The 18,103-nt window shown below is 36.0% G+C and overlaps 1 protein-coding gene across 9 annotated transcripts in view; it reads left to right on the top strand.

Moving 5' to 3' along the window:
* DOCK9 (dedicator of cytokinesis 9) overlaps nt 1-18,103 on the top strand; it is a 390,530-nt gene that overhangs the window by 110,888 nt on the left and 261,539 nt on the right. The window lies entirely within an intron of this gene.

Raw genomic sequence — 18,103 nt, 5'->3', positions numbered from 1 at the left:
ATTGTATGTGGAGAGACAGGGAAAAGTCCAGCATGATATGGAGATTGTGATTATGTGTGTAGGGAGAAGGGGATGGATAGAAGAGTTGCTGTGGAGGTAGATTAGGCATCTGTTTATGAATGAGAAAGGCAAGACTGGAGGACAATACTGAAGGTTTGGGAACTTGAAAGATTGGAAGATTGTTAGCACCTTTAACAAAAATAAGGAAGTTTAGGAAAACAGTGAATTTGGGAGTGAAATGTGAGTTTTGTTCTAGATATTTTGAGTTTGAGATGTTTGAGTCTTTCAGTATGAAATATTCAATAGACAATTTATGGTATTTGACTGATGCTCAGGAGAGAGATCAGGGCTGGAGGTGTCTAAATCTATTTCTCTATCTCTGTCTATCTCATAGAATTGATAATTAAACCCTTGGGAACTGATGAGGTCATCATGGAAGAAGGCTGAGGACAGAGCCTGGGGGAACATGCAGAGGTAGTGTGTAAAATGTGGTTAATTAGCTAGCAGTGTACACTGAGATGGAGTGATCAGATGGATTGGAAAAGAACCAAAATAAGCAATGTTATGCCAACCCAGATATGGAAAGAACATAGAGGAGGAGAGCGTAGTCAACAAGGCAGCAGAGAGGTTAGTAAGGATAAAGAAAGTGAAAAGATTTGACAGTATTTGATTAGATTTGACAGCAGATGATTGGTAACTTTGGAGAGAGCAGTTTCACTTGATGGTGAGGTAGAAGCCAACTTGTCAAAACTGAAGACTAAATGAGAAGAGAGGAAGTGGAGGCATAAGTGAGCTTTTTCTAGAAGTTTGGCTGAGAAAGGGAGGAAAATAACAGGATGATAGTTTAAGGGATGAAATGATCATCCCTTTTTTTTTTAAATTAGGATTTTTGCAAGGCAAATGGGTTTAAGTGGCTTGCCCAAGGCCACAAAGGTAGGTGATTATTAAGTGTCTGAGGCCAGATTTGAACTCAGGTACTTCTGACTGCAGGGCTGGTGCTCCATCCACTGTGCCACCTAGCCACCCCTGATCATCCCTTTTCAAGGATCCCTTTTAGGGATGTTGAATAACTGATTATCTTATAAGGAGTAGGAAAATAATGGTATTCTACCTACCATTTGAACTAAGAGTACTAGGGTTCAAATTTCAAATTTCTTACGTGTAATTTTAAGGGTCAAGTAACTTTACTCTAAAATGAAATAGCTGACCTAGATGATCTTGGAGATCATTTCCTGCTCTGAAGCTATAGTCCTGTCATATATTATGAATAAGAGAGCAATGAAGTAGAATCTAATAGAGACAAAAGAATGAGAAAAAGTGATCTAATAAAATTTGTAAAACTAAAATGCATTGCTTTTAAATTTCTCCTTTTCTCTTAAGGAGAAGTACATAAGAGCAGCAAAATGACTAAAAGATATACATTAGAAAGGAAAAAAGAATAGAAGTAAAGCACAAACATAGCCCACATATTGGAGAACTTAATGGCCAACAGTGAAACAAAAAAACTTTTCAATTTTATTTTTTGAAGTGTTTTAAAAAAAAGAACTTAATGACCAAAATGGAAACTGTTAAAACTGCTACAAAAACTTAAAATTTTCAGTTTTCTTTTTTTGATGCATTTTCTGGGCTTTTAACCAAGTTTGGGATGGGGGCAAGAATATGACACTAATTTTTAACATCATCTGAACATTTTCCAAGACCTTGAAAAAACTTGAAATATTTTTTCCAGTGAAACCTGTCATTAAATATCAATGTTTGGTTTAAATATTTTGCTGACCAACATGGAACTATTTCTGTTTCTCTTTGACCTAAGACCTGACAAGTCAAAAATTTGAGGTAGAGATGATTATTTGTATTTTTAAAAAAAACTGTCCTAATATGTAAGGAAGAACTTAGTACTGAAAAATTCGACGAATAGTAAATTCAGAACTGGAAGGGACCTTTGAGGTCATAAATTCAATTCCTTTCATTTTTACAGCTGTTGAAAGCTAAAATGAATTGTCCTCATTCACATAAATAATAGAGCCAGTACTTGGACCTATGTCTTTTGTCTCCAAGGTCTTTCTACTATACCACTTGAGGGGAAGCAAAGAAGAAAGTATGAGGAGGGGAAGATGATATTGGCCTTCAAAATGATGTTCTTCTGATCTCTTACTTTCTCCCAGTTCCCCCCCCCCCTTCCCCTAACCCATGGAAGATATTAGCTATTTAGTTTAGAGGACTCAGGACAGATTCTAGGAAATGAACAGCCCCTGTCCTGATCAAGGCAGAGTGTTTCCTCAAACTTTATCTTGCACTCCATGGATTTTGCCCCAGTACTAGAATTTCTTATTCAAACTCTGGACCTGCTTTCTTTCACCTAATAAGGAGGTTAGAAAATCACATTTAGGGAGACAGTATAACAGGAGGATTAGTGTAGCATACTCTGTCTGTCCACAGAATTTATGCTATTTAGGACTTGTTGAGTTTTTCTGTCTCAGATTCTTACAGAATTTGGAAAGAGGGTGTTTTAGTTAAAAACTCCACAGTTTCCCTTCCTGAGTATGCATAGGCTGATTGATTTAGTCTGTCAGTCTTTAGGTGGGGGAATGATTAAACAGCCCATGAAGTGACAGGACAGAAGTTCCTTCTTTAGATGTGCCATGGCATCTATTTTATAGATGAAGAAACTGAGGTCCAATTAAGTCAAGTGACTTGTAGTAAGTCTATTGCATACTCTCGACTAGAAATCAGGTCTCTAATTTCAAATCTAATATTTCAAAATATTTTGTTTATTTTTTCAACTGCACACAGCAGTAGTTTTCAACAATCTTTTTTTTGCAAGGTTTTGAGTTTTACATTTTTCTCCCCCTTCCCTCCCCACTCCCTCTGACAGAAAGCAATCTAATATAGGCTTTACATGATAATCATGCTAAACCTATATGCATATTATTCATGGGGTGAAAGAAGAATCAAATCCAAACAAAAGAAAAAATATTAGAAAAAAGTAATTCATAAGACAACTTTTAAAAATTGAAGATGGTAAGCTTTGGTCTGCATTTAAACTATAGTTCCTTCTCTGCATATGAATGGTATTTTCCATCTCAGGTCTTTTAGAATTGTCTTTGATTATTGTATTGCTGAAATAAACAAGTCCATCATAATTGATCATCACTCCATGTTATTGTTAGTGTGTCTGATGTTCTTTTTTTTGTTGTTGTTGTTGTTTTTGTAAGGCAATGGGGTTAAGTGACTTGCCTAAAGTCATACAGCTAGGTAATTATTATGTGTCTTGAGGCCAGATTTGAATTCAGGTTCTCCTGACTTCAGGGCCAGCACTCTATCCACTGCATCACCTAGCTGCTCCCATTGTATGTCCAATGTTCTTATGCTTCATCTCGCTTCACTCAGCATCAGTTCTTGCAAGTCTTTCCAAGCTATTCTGAAGTCCTATCCCTCATGATTTCTTATAGGACAACCGTGTTCTACTACATTCATATACCACAATTTGTTCAACTATTCACCAATTGATGGGCATCTTCTCAATTTCCAATTCTTTGCCGTTACAATAAGAGCTGCTATAAACATTTTTGTACTTGTGGGTTTTTTTTTTACCTTTTTTTAAAAAAACTCTTTGGGATGCAGACTTAATAGTATTATCAAAGCCAATTCTTTTTTTTTTCTTTTTAAAGATTTTATTTATTTTGAGTTCCACAATTTTTCCCCTAATCTTACTTCCCTCCTCCACCCCACCCACCACAGAAGGCAATTTGCCAGTCTTTACTTTGTTTCCATGGTATACATTGATCCAAATTGAATGTGATAAGAGAGAAATCATATCCTCAAGGAAGAAACATGAAGTAAAAGAGATAGTAAGATCAGACAATAAGATGTCAGTTTTTTTCCCCCTAAATTAAAGGGAATAGTCCTTGAACTTTGTTCAAACTCCACGGTGCTTTATCTGGATACAGATGTTATTCTCCATTGCAGACAGTCCCAAATTGTCCCTGATTGTTGCACTGTTGGAATGATCGAGTCCATCAAGGTTGATCATCACCCCCATGTTGCTGTTGGGGTGTACAGTGTTTTTCTGGTTCTGCTCATCTCACTCAGCATAAGTTCATACAAATCCTTCCAGGTTTCCCTGAAATCCCGTCCCTCCTGGCTTCTAATAGAACAACAGTGTTCCATGACATACATATACCACAGTTTGTTAAACCATTCCCCAATTGAAGGACATTTACTTGATTTCCACTTCTTTGCCACCACAAACAGAGCTGCTATGAATATCTCTGTACAAGTGATGTCAAATCCAATTCTTTACATGACTCTGAATCCCCTAGAAATCCTAAAAATACTTGTCAGGGAATTCTTCCAGGGTGAAGGGAGATAAGAGCTATTTTAAAGAAAAAATAGAGACCATCCTTTTTTTTTGTTCTAAAAACTTATTCCTTGTAATGAGTATTTTGAATATATAATTTCATATTTTATAATTTAGTTTAAATTTTCTTCCCTAGGGTGGGACCCTAGTATTTTGTATCACATGACTTGAGAAATATTAGTATAGTGAGAAAAGCATTGAAGTTATAATTAGAAAACCCAAATTAAAGTTGTGGAGGTGATGCCTCTTTCAGGTATGAGTTGGGCCAGATGCCCTCTGAGGCTTACTTTTACTGTGAGTGCCTCACAGTGGCTAAATATGTTCTTTGGTGCATTTAGTTGTCATGATAGGTCACTCAGTTTATGAAGCTTTGTGACTAATTTCCGGGAGCATAGCATTCCTTTTCTCCTTCTGCTGAGGGAGGTGGCCCGCTGGATATAAAAGTCTTTCCTCCTTTTGAAAGCCTCAAATAAAATCAACAGGCTATTTCCTCTCTTACTTTCACAATGGGGCAAGTGACAATGCAATATCCCTGACTTATGCAATATGTTGCCACGGAGGTGCTCAGATTCCTCTTACTCAAAACCAGCGCCCAACACCTTGTGAAACAGGTTTAAAAGCGTTCCACCTGAGAGATGAAGAAATGAGAAGGGGGGTAGGGGGAAGGGAGGAAGTGAATCAACTTGTCCTAAGCCCTGGTTGCTGAGTCAGGGGAATCAGTGTTGTAACATGACTTCCTACCTGTTCTGACTTTTTCCTTACACATTCTTGAATTGTGTAGCTGGTGCAAGATAGATACAGCTATTCCCCTTCATTCAAGGGGGGGAAAATGTTAATAGAGTGAGTAAAAAAAATGACTTCTAGTAATGAATTGAAGGTAGATAATTAGGTATTCAGACTCTATTTTTAATCCCCCCCCCTTTCTAAATAATGGATGATCAAAATACAGTAAGATCTCATCTTGCCTCCTGACAGCTTTGAAAATAGAAAATGGAGAGAGTAAATCAAAGTTGGGAACCCTCTGCTTATTATAGGCAGGTATTCTTACAGATTTGTTACTCAATTTTTTTTTTTGCATATAGTAGTGTCCTATTGTTTGGGAGTGAGGGTGGGAACAGTAATTCTGACTTTTTAATGGTAACTAGACTTGAAGGGAGGAAACCTGAGTTTTAAGTTCTGGGTCTCCCATTGTCTGTGTTACTTTAGGGGGAAACTGACTCTATTCTGTGTTCTAAATAAAATAGGAAATACTAAAAGATTGGTGACTTTCATTCCATTGGAAATTGTGCATTTCTAAATTTTTTATTGGCAAAATGAACTTTGTTATAGCTATAGATCTTGTTTTAGTGTCATTTTTTTTTCACATTCCCTCTTCCCTATAAAAGAATTAGGAAACAATATTGATGGTTACAAAAAATGCCAGGCCATTCTTCAAGTTTATTTCTAGCCCTTAGGATTTTTCTCCTAAAGTCACAGCATGTTGCTTTGTTTGGGGTCTAATATTACTATTAATGATAATTACTGCTTATATAGCACTTTAAGGTTTACAAAGCACTTTACAAATATTAACTTCCACCTATGCCTGGAGAATGGAAATATGGGGAACACTCCTCAAAACCAAAGTCTCTTAAGCCATATTGAGAACTTGCCTTCTCCCCTTGGTAGCATGTAAGTTCTTTGAGGGCAAGTATTTTTTCCTTTGTCTTTTTTTTTTTTTTTTGTATCTCTAGCATAGTGGGGGTTTAATAAATGCTTATTTATTTTAATTGGATTGTAAATTTAGGGTATGGGGAGATTTGAATTCCCTAAACTCTTCTGTGACTTCCCAGAGCCAAGTTTGAGTAGGGAGGAGCATGATATACTATTTTTAACAATTATTTACTTAATCTCAACTTGATCATTGTGATCCAGTGTCCCTTTAAATGTTGTGAGTTGATGGTCATCCTTAATGAATAGCAAATTTTGAAAATTGAGCATACCATATTTAGAGTGAGGATTTGGAGTTGGTTTATTGGTAAAATTAAAAACTACAACAAAGTTAATGTCAGATGTTTAGTAATCATATTGTAAAAGGCATTATTATTGTTAAGCAGTTCACAGAATATGTAGGTAAAGTCTATCCTGTGTTAATTGATTCTGAGAAAATACATTATGGAAAATGATGTCACAAGAGATATTAGTTACATAGCATCCATGCTTGTGCACAAACAGTAGTTTTAATGGACTTTTGTTTACCATCAGGCTAGCTTTCATTATCCCCAGGAGGGAGGCGACAACAAGAAACCTAGATGTATGTGGCTGATCTCTGACTTGATAAGCCTACCGGAGGCTGGCAGGAGGCTTAGAAGCCAAGGTCCCTCTGAAGGAGCCCAGCCTTTAAAGAAGAAAGGGCAGATGATAGGGAAGAAAAATAGGGGAAAAATGTTGGATCTTAGGTGGTCATACCTCTGCCCTATAGATGATATTCTCCCTACTCCTGGTCCTTCTAGAGATTGTTTTTTCTTGCTCTTAATTTTTTTGTAAAGTGGATCAGGATCTCTGTTTTTAGGATAATCTTTTTTTTTTTACTTTTCTACAGTTTTTAAAGGATATAATTACCATAAGATTACCTTCTCAAATATATTTCTGCCACTCCTGAAGGTCAGTTTATTATGTCTTCAGGCTCAGAAGCTATTAAGAATTCCCAGCTCTTTTGTTAGTTCTAATTCCTCCAAATTGGTTCAATCTTGCCCAATCCAGATTAATACAATTTGATAATCCCATTTTTTCTTATTTCCTTACAAAAACAATTGGGTTGTTCTAATCTTCAGCCATACTCAGTAGTTGTCCTGAAGGATCTACCTAGGAGTCCTAGATCAGTAAAGATTCTACTTTCTTCCTCTTCTGGCCATGATCTGAAGACAAGTAGAGTTTGAAACTCCCTGGCAACATCCCTCATTTTTCCTTTTTCTTGCCCCTCCCCATATCTTCTTTGCAGGTGTAATTCTTGGTACTAGTGTGAGGACCTCATTGGACTGCCCAGGTAGATTTTAAGCTCTTTGTTTCTGATTACCAAGTCCCTTGAGTTTCTCCAATAAGGCTTAGTGGTCTTGTCATAAACACATGGAAAGCCTTTTGTTTTCATTTTTAACTAATCTTAAGTCTTCATGGGTAGTGTTTATAACCATCATGATCATGATCATCTTTGTCATTTATTTATCATATAATAATGATTTGTCATCATTTATTATTATAATAAATAATATTTTAATTGTTGCCCTATTCTATTCTATTATTTTTAATGTTACCTTACTGGATTACAAGTACCATGAAGACAACAACTGTCAGTTTTTGTATTTTTTTTTTAGGTTTTTGCAAGGCAAATGGGGTTAAGTGGCTTGCCCATGGCCACACAGCTAGGTAATTATTAAGTGTCTGAGACCGGATTTGAACCCAGGTACTCCTGACTCTAGGGCCGGTGCTTTATCCACTGCACCACCTAGTCGCCCCATAGTTTTTGTATTTCCTTTAATATCTAGCAGAGTCTTCTGCATATAGTGATCTTTTAATGAATGTTGAATCGAATGGATCTAGAGAAAAGTTAAATGTGTCTTCCAAGACAAAGAATCAAATTTGAGAATGCTTACCTTTTGGCAAAATAAGATTCAGGGGAAAGGAAAAGGTCTCTTAATATATTCCTACTCACTAGTTACTCTTTAAAATTATTTTTGATGTTGGCCAGACCCTTTTATGATAGAATTAGAAATGAAATTCTTAAAAATGTCATGCCTGGGAGATGTATGAATGAATTGTAATCAGTATAAATTATGGTATCACATTCTTTCCTGTTTTGATAACTAGAAAGCAGATGGTGTCTGAAGTAGGAGGAAAAACAAAGAGAAAGCAGGATCATCCAAAAACATGTACAGTAAAGATGAGTGATGGATTTGTAGTTGGTTCTAATCTGGGCTCTGCTATTTCCTATTTCTGTGACCTTGGCCATGTAGCCTAACCTCTACAGGTCTGAGTTTCCTCATCAGCTTAAAAAAAAAGAAAAAGAAAAATGAGGGTGTTGGACTATATTCTTTCTGAGGTTCCTTCCAGTTCTAAATCTACTGTCTGATCAGCAATACCGTTTTTGCCATTATTCATTTTGCCTGTTCATTTTTATCTGCCCAAACACAAATAGAAACTGCATCAATGTATTTGGGGGAGGGGGGGACAGGAGAAGGGGAACTATGTAGTTATGCAGGTGCATAACTCAGCAGAATCACACTTGTGATGAATGTAAATATTCTCTTTAAGCAGAGAATTAGTGTAAAAGGCATCAGGCTTTAGCTTCCCCACCCCTTTGTTATTCTCTCATTTGAACATTTCTTGACTATGGGTGCTGAGCCCTTACCAGGTACAGCTTCTCTGGTAGAGAGGACCCTCCAAATAACAGGCCCTCCAGAAAGAATAAAATTTCTCATGGAAGGATCTTTGTAGTTCAGCTCTGAATAACTTGAGACTCATTCAGAAAATTAGCAGAGCATATCTTGTTAGGAAACTGACAGCCAATTATAAAAATGTCATACTGGGACCTTGTGGTCTATGGAACAAGGTTTTCTTTGCTTCAAAAATATGGAATGATATTTTCATTATGGGTGATAGACAAATTCCTTTTTTTTTCTAGAATTCCAGTTTATTTAAAATGATATAATGTTATGTGAAAGTGCTTTAAATTACTGTTTGCCTAGCTGTAAAGTACTGTTATTACTAATTTGTAGATTCTTGCATCTGACAGTATTTTTCCAGCCCTAGTAAATTTTCCATATTGCTTTGAGTTCTTGGGATTAGCAGCTTATTTCACATAGTATTTGCACAGAAGTGTGAGAAATGCTTGGAAAATATTCCCATTGTTACTTTAGGAAGCAAATTCTGAATTGCAAGTAAGGGTTTTTGATAAAAGCTGCTAATGTATGTGAATCACCTTTTTACTACATAATTTTGAAAATGTTATATGTTTTTATATCACAGTAATCACAGGTAAGATTGTTTGATTCTATTGTAAATGCTGCTTATACCTATAAACAGACCTTCTGAGCTGCTGCCAAGCTCAGAGTGAGAGGCAGCTTGCAGGGAGTGGCTAGAGGTTGGAATGAGAGCCAGGAAATCCGCATTTGAATTTTGTATCAGACTGTTTTTAATTGTGTGAAAAAGTCTCTAAAAGCTCTTAGAGCTTAATTTCCTCAACTGTAAAATGAAGATATTATCTTTGGTGATATATCCCAGGATTGTTGTAAGGGATAGTGTTCACTGAAAAGTAAATTTTAACATCTGTTACCATTGGAGTCTGGTCACCTAGAATCTTGGATCTGGAAAGTATCTTAGCAGTAATATAATTTGCTCAGTGCCTGCGTGTTCTGGATATATAAAGATATATATATATATATATATTTATAAAGAGATATATATATATAATATATATATATATATATATATATATATATATATATATATATATATATATATATAAAGAAAGGCAAAGCATCTGTTGAGCCTGACCCCTTCAGTTTATAGAAAGAATGAGACTTAAATAGATTAAATGCTTTGCCTAGGGTTATAATAGCTAGTATGCGATTGAGGTAAGATGAGCAAAAGCCAAGACTTTTTTTTTTTTTTTTTTGCTTAGGACATCTAATATGTCTTTCTATTTTTAAAACTCAATTGTGGCAAATACCAACTTAGTGAATTTATTCATTTTTTCAAAGTTATACTTTTCCATTGTTTTCCTTATGGCTCCAGAAACATCTAAAATTGTTTTGATTATATGTTAATTGTTAAAATAAAACAATTTCCCCAGTCTAACAAATTTAAAAAAAAATCCTCTCCTGAGTCATTTTGGATGATGAGAATGTAATAATAATAATAATAACAACTCTTTTATATAGGTGTGGAAATATTTTAGCACATCGTGAAGCTACAGGGTGTCCAAACTCTTTTGTTATATATGCGAGCTTGCCTGCTGATCCTACCCATCACATTTTAAGCTGCTATCCATCCTGTTTGCCTCTGGAACCTTCAAGTCCCAAGTCTCTTCTAGAGAAGAGCACAGGGTTTCCTGTGCCCCACCTCTTTCCTTGTTTCCTGATAACCACCAACCTCTTAGTTATTTAAAGGGAAGTGATTGACTCTGAATCATTAGAAGGAAATATAAAAACGTCAGAAGAGATAGATTTAACATATGAAAAGATACAGTTTCTCTAAATTCTTTCTTTAATTGATTTTTAATATAGCTATAGATTTTGTTATTATCCTTTTTTGTCCTGCCTAAAATTCTTCTTGGTCTAGTAATTACCTTGATATTAACTTATAGTTTCATAACCATGGTATGGCTGACATTTATCATCCTTGTGGAATATCTTTCCCCACTCCTTGATGTTACATATGAGAGTCCGTACCCAAAAGAGGGATTTCCCTTCTTGTTCCCTAGCTTGGTCATCTTAGGTCATTTCTACCTCAACTCACTGGCTAGGTTTTGGGAAAGCCCATCCTTTCATACCCCTTCTGTTGGAGGGGGGGGGGGGAAGTCCTTCCAAAAACCCCTCAAAAACTCCCACTGATAAATAACTCTTCTGTTATACCACTGTCTCTCCTAGGTGCCAAACCTTGACATCTGTTTCCACCTATTTTGCATACTCTGGTTGCCCATCCTACTACAAATTCTTGCCATCTTTGACTTTCTGTACTATCTACTTCTCCTGAGGCAGATTCTTTTGTCTACTTTAGCCCTTGATGAACCCATTCTTCCAATCTTTGCTGTGTAGGCTTGAACCCTCTTCCCTCTAGATTGAACACCCACAACCTGGAGTTCCACAGCCTAGTCTTCTTTTATTTTTTTATTAGAAAGATTTTATTTATTTTGAGTTTTACAAGTTTTCCCCTACTCTTGCTCCCCCCCCCCAGAAGGCAGTCTGTTAATCTTTACTTATACATTGATCTAAGTTGAATGTGATGAGAGAGAAATCATATCCTTAAGGAAGAAAAATAAACTATAAGAGACAGCAAAATTATATAATAAGAGTACTTTTTTTTTTAAATTAAAGGTAATAGTCTTTGGTCTTTGTTCAAACTCCACAATTCTTTCTCTGGATACAGATGGTATTCTCCATCACAGATACCCCCAAATTGTGCCTGACTATTGTACTGATGGAATGAGCAAGTCCATTGAGGTTGATCATCGCCCCCATGTTGCTGTTAGGGTGTACAGTGTTTTTCTGGTTCTGCTCATCTCCCTCAGCATCAGTTCATGCAAATCCCTCCAGGCTTCTCTGAATTCCCATCCCCTCCTGGTTTCTAATAGAACAATAGGGTTCCATGACATACATATACCACAGTTTGTTAAGCCATTCCCCAATTGAAGGACATTCACTTAATTTCCAATTCTTTGTCACCACAAACAGGGCTGCTATGAAATATTTTTGTACAAGTGATATTTTTACCCTTTAGCATAATGTCTTCAGGGTATACACCCAGTAGTGGTATTGCTGGATCAAATGGTATGCACATTTTTGTTGCCCTTTGGTCGTAATTCCAAATTGCTCTCCAGAAAGGTTGCTTGAGTTCACAGCTCCACCAACAATGTGTTAGTGTCCCAGATTTCCCACATTCCTTCCAACATTGATCATTGTCCTTTCTGGTCATTTTGACCAGTCTGAGAGGTGTGAGGTGGTATTGTAACAGCAGCAACAAATTGAGCAGGACCATTTTATCATGCCCACAGGTTATTCATAGATATTATTAAAGTAAATATTTTATGTTTAGGCTGCTACATAAATGATCAAACTTCAGAAATGAGGAATGTTTAATCTGTTGCTCAGATGTACTTCTATTTTATTTTTTTAGCTACATGCTACAGTAGCTTTCAACAATCATTTTTTACAAGGTTTTGAGGTTCATGTTTTTCCCCCTCCCTTCCCTTGACAGAAAGCAATTTATTATAGGCTAACATGTATAATATGCTAAATATGTATCCATAATAATCATATTGTACAAGAAGAATCAAATCAAAACGGGGAGGGGGAAATTAGAGAGAAAAAAGACACAAGACATAAGATAACTTTTAAAAATTGAAGACATTTGTAGTATTATAATTTTCTTCTAGTTCTGCTCACTTCACTCATTATTTCATGCAAATCTTTTCTGGCCCATCTGAAGTCCCTTCCCTCATGATTTCTTTTAGAACAATAGTGTTCTATCACATTACATATACCACAATTTGTTCAGTCATTCCCCTATTGATGGCATTCCCTCAATTTCCAATTTTTTTGCCACCACAAAAAGATACTATAAACATTTTTGTACATGTGGAATTTTTACCCTTTTTTTGATGATCTCTTTGGGATGCAGTGCTAGTTGGTATTGTTGGATCAAAGGGTATGCACAGTTTTATTGCCCTTTGGGCATAATTCCAAATTACTCTCCAGAAAGGTTGGATCAATTCACAACTCTACCTATAGTGCATTAGTGTTCCAGTTTTCTTAAGCACCCCCGAAATTGATCATTTTTCCTTTTTAATCATATTAAGAAATCTATGAGGTGGCACCTTAGAGTTATTTTAATTTGCATTTCTCTAATCAATAATGATTTAGAGCATTTTTCCATATGACTATAGATAGTTTTAATTTCTTCATCTGAGAATTGCCTTTTCATGTCCTTTGACTGTTCATAAATTGGGGAATGACTTGTATTTTTATAAAATTGACAAAGTTTTCTATATATTTTAGAAAGAAGTCCTTTGTCAGAAACGCTAGTTGTAAAAATTGTTTCCCAACTTACTACATTCTTTTAAATTTTAAATATTGGTTTTACTTGTTCAAAATCTTTTCAATTTAATGTAATAAGAAATATCCATTTTGCATTTTATAATGCTCTCTGTCTCTGGCCATAAACTGTTCCCCTCTCAATAGAGGCAGATATACTTTTAAAAATTTTATTTATTTTTGTGTTTTTTTTAAAACAAATGTCAAAAAAGATGCATTTGTAGCAAGCATCACAGCATATACACTTTTAAAAAAAATTCTATTAGGAAAAATACATTTTTCAAATTTGTGAGTCAAACAAAAAGTTAAGTTCTAACTGTGTGGAAGATGCTATGCTAGATGCCAGAGGTAAAAAGATGAATGATATAGAATGAGGTTCTACTTGTCTAGGAGTTTACAGTTATAGATGACAATTTTTTTTTTTTTAGGTTTTTGCAAGGCAAGTGGGGTTAAATGGCTTGCCCAAGGCCACACAGCTAGGTAATTATTAAGTGTCTGAGACTGGATTTGAACTCAGGTACTCCTGACTCCAGAGCTGGTGCTTTTATCTATTGCGCCACTTAGCCGCCCCTTATAGATGACAAATTATAATGTTTGACCATCATTTTTGAAGAAGACAACAGCATCAGGGAGGTGATGCCATGACAAATACATGAATTGTATTTGAGTGGGGGGGGTGCTGTGCTAAGTCACCAGCCTCACTTTTTCCTTCAGAGCCATCTGGGTCCAGTGGCCAGATATGAATCAGGACTGAACTCGAGGCAGTCAGAGTTAAATGATTTGCCCAAGGTCACACAGCTAGTAAGAGTCAAGTGTCTGAGGCTAGATTTGAACTCCTGTCCTACTGACTCCAAAGGCCAGTGCTCCATGCTCTGTACTACCTAGCTACCCCAAGAGGACAAATAAGATAAAGACATATGAGGTAAACTGCTATAGGTGGGAAGACTACTGATTTTGGAGTTTTGAGTTCATGGATTCAAATCCTGGCCCAGCTAATTAATAGCTTTCTGACCTTAGACTTAACATTTTCCTCTTCTGTCAAGGAAGGGGGTTGGGCTTGATGAAGGTTCATTTCAGTTCTCAATAAATAAGACTGTGATCCTTTAATTATTAACTTAAAATAGTATAGTATGCACACGAATAGATCTCAAAGCTGTGTGTGTGTGTGTGTGTGTGTGTGTGTGTGTGTGTGTGTGTGTGTAGGCAGTCTGCCTGGGCACATCACCCTAAGAAATTCTCTTAGTGGAGTTGAAGACTTTTATTCCTTCACTTATATTTAGTTAAAATCCACTTATTGAATCCTTTCTGAAGGAAGAGCACTTACTTGCCCATGAAGAATCTAAATGGCCATTCCCACAGAAGGTGCCAAAAATGCCAAATGGGAAATTGACACTCCATTTCCCCCATGAGCAACAGAACTGTAAAATGCTCTAAGAATCCTGCCTGAAGATAGTTTCAAGTCTTCCTTGGCAGAAAGTCAGCTTTTAAAGCTAGGCATTGTTTATGGTCCAACATGAACTTGAAGTGAAGACAAGATTATTATGATGATCACTTTAATCTGAGGTCTGGATTAGATTCTTTCAAGCAAAAGCATTTGTCTCTAATGAAGGCAAGTGTCTGTGGGTGGTTCTGTTGTGAAAAAATAAACTATGGCCATAAAATGTTTGCTTTGAAGAAAGTCTGAAGATACTGGCATTGAAATTCATTGTCTTTGCGGGATCTTGGTTTCTGAGAAAATTCTACTAACTTTTTCCACTTGATCCCACTTGATTGTTTTAGAAATGTGTCTTTTCTTAATATTTACATTTAGTAATTTTTACCCCCTCTTTATGGAATTAAGTAGCTTACATGGATTTGGCTTACCACTATTGCCAACTTCAGTGCTTATGGACAGTCACAACTTGATTTGATATTTCCTTTTCAGAATTGGTCAGCATTAATTATATAGCTCACACGCTATTTTAAAGAAGTAAACAATATTGATCCAAGATAAAAGTATTCTGTAAGTACTTATTAGTATGTTCATTGGCAGGTGATATTTCTCTGAGCATTATGCAAAATCTCTAGAAGTTGTGATCCTGAGGCTTATTTAATAGAGACACTTTGACTTGTATATCTTCATCTTTACTAGACAAAGTAAATTGGCATTGTAGGTTTTGTAACAGTAAGGGAACAGAAATCATTTAGTCCAACTATCCTTTTATTCATGAGAAAATTGAGATCCAGAGAGGGAAGCATCCTTATTGCAAATTAAAATGCTTTTATTTAGCATCTGCTATGTGCTAGGGATACAAAGAAAGGCAAAAACAGTCCCTGCTCTCCAGGAGCTCAGAGTTTAATGGGGGGGCAAACAAGATAAATTGGAGATAAGCTCAAAGGGAGGACACTTAAAGAGAACCTTGCAGAAAGTAGGATTTTTGCTGAGACTTGAAGAAAACCTGGGAAGCCAAGAGGTGAAGATGCAGAAGGAAAGAATTCCAGATCTTGGGAACAGCCATTGAGAATTGACTGTGCTGGGAGATAGTGACTTGTGCAAGAAATAGCTAAGCTAAGGGGAAGGTATCTCTCTCTATGGTAGAATATGTAAAGGAGAGCAAGGTTAAAAAAAAAAGATTAGAGGGGCGGCTAGGTGGCGAAGTGGATAAAGCACTGGCCCTGGAGTCAGGAGTACCTGGGTTCAAATCTGGTCTCAGACACTTAATAATTACCTAGCTGTGTGGCCTTGGGTAAGCCACTTAACCCCATTTGCCTTGCAAAAACCTTAAAAATAAAGATTAGGAAGGTAGGAGGGGGCCAGGTTATAAGAAAGACTTTAAAAAACTTAGGATCTTATATTTGATCCTGGAGATAATAGGGATCCATTGGAATTTTTTTTTGAATGGGGGAGGACATGATCTGTTTTGAACTTTAGAAAGTTCACTTTGATAAAGGCTTATCTAGTCTAAAAACTATCTAAGGCTGTTAGTTGGCACAATGAATAGAGCCAGTGCTGGAATTAGAAAGACCTGAGTTCAAATTTGAACTCAGACACTTACTAGCTGATTGACCCTGGGTAATCCTATTTGCCTCTATTTCCTCATTTGTAAAATGAAATGGAAAAGGTAATGTCAAGCCATGGGGGTGATGATCAATCTTGGGACTTGCACACTCCACCAGTGCAATAATCAGGAACAATTTTAGGGGATCTGTGATAGAGAATACCATCTGTATCCAAAGAAGGAACTGTGGAATTTAAATGAAGATCAAAGATTATCTTCAATTTTAAAGAACTTGTCTTATGTACTACACAATTTTGCTATCTCTAATATTTTCTTTGGTTTTTTTTTTTTGCAAGGCAATGGGGTTAAGTGACTTGCCCAAGGTCACACAGCTAGGTAATGATTAAGTGTCTGAATTTGGATTTGAACTCAGGTCTTCTTGACTCCAGGACCAATGCTCTATCCGCTGTGCCACCTAGCTGCCCCTCTAATATTTTCTTTCTTCCTAATGGATCTGATTTTTCTCTCAACACATTCAATTTTTGTATATCATAGAAAGAAATGTAAAAACTATATCTTGGAATAACTTTTTTAATACATAAAATAGAATATATACAATTACAAAGAAAAACAATTATTGAATTATCAAAATGTTTAAAAAAAGGCCCAAGTTCACAGACCCCTAGTTAAAAATCCTTTAAGTATTTACTGAAGAGCTGGAAAATTTTATTTTTCTCCATCCACATAAGCTGAATCATCAATATAGACAGAGAAACTAGAAAAGAGACAGTTGATTTTTCTCTCTTTCTCCAGTGGTAATTTAAAACATGATAGGAAGGAAGTGGTGGCAAAGGAAGGATGATATAGAGGGACCATAAGAAGGACTATGATCTTTGCTCTCTTCCTACAATTTAGGTTTTCCCTTTCCAAACCTTTGATGTTGAACTCTGTACTTTCTTTTTTTGGGGGGAGCAGAAGTAGCTAAATTCTTGTATAGAGAGTTGAGTGTGTTTAGAACATAAGAACTTCAAAACCAGGTTCTATATATTTTTATTTTATATTTTAAAAATTATGGAATAAAACAAGCATTTCTATAACAGTATAATAAAAAAGAGGATTGCACATGAAACTGCAACTCTATTATGTATAACTTACTATTTTAAATGATATTACTGGAAGGGAGGGGCTAGGTCTTTTTCTGAAAGATGAAAAGGCTGAGGGAGAGGTGTGCCCAATAATTTTGATATGGAATATCAGAATAGACTCTGAAAAAAATTTTGCTTGGTACACGTTTAAGTTTTAATCTGCATTAATATTTTTTTTCATAACTTTCCTAAATCTAGACAGGTCAAACTTAAATAGAAAAGGATCCCTGTAGGGCATGCTGACTTAGAAAACCACAAACTAACATCTGTATTGTATTTAAAAAAATTTTTTTTTAATTTTAGGTTTTTTGTTTTTGTTTTTGTTTTTTTTTTGCAAGGCAATGGGGTTTCCTTGCCGAAGGCCACACAGCTAGGTAATTATTAAGTGTCTGAGGTCGGATTTGAACCCAGGTACTCCTGACTCCAGGGCCGGTGCTCTATCTACTGTGCCACCTAGCCACCCCCAATATTGTGTTTTTATTTATTGTGTTAAACATTTCCCAATGACATTTTTTTCCCCAATTACATTTTAATCTGGTCATGGAAATTGGAAACCTCTGCTTTAGACAATTAACAAAATAGCACATAAAAGCCCTGATTTGTAGTTTGTAGTTTCTGAGATTTAAGTGTTTATGCTGAGAATTTAGTAACCAACCATTAGGGGTCTGTATGAACTGACTCTAGCTCCTCAGTGAATATGAGTCCACCCAAGGACTAGCCAAGATCATGGCAAGCCCCAGTAGGCTCCTTTGATGTTTTCCTGGAATGAGTACCAACTATTGGTCAAAAAGAGGGGAAAAAGGATGACTAGATTGGAATAAAATAAAATAAATGCAA

The sequence above is a fragment of the Macrotis lagotis genome, chromosome 6 (assembly GCF_037893015.1).
Source record: "Macrotis lagotis isolate mMagLag1 chromosome 6, bilby.v1.9.chrom.fasta, whole genome shotgun sequence".
In the NCBI taxonomy this organism is placed as follows: domain Eukaryota; kingdom Metazoa; phylum Chordata; class Mammalia; order Peramelemorphia; family Peramelidae; genus Macrotis; species Macrotis lagotis.
Note: the sequence above shows the minus strand (reverse complement) of the source record. Positions and strands in the feature narration are given on the sequence as shown.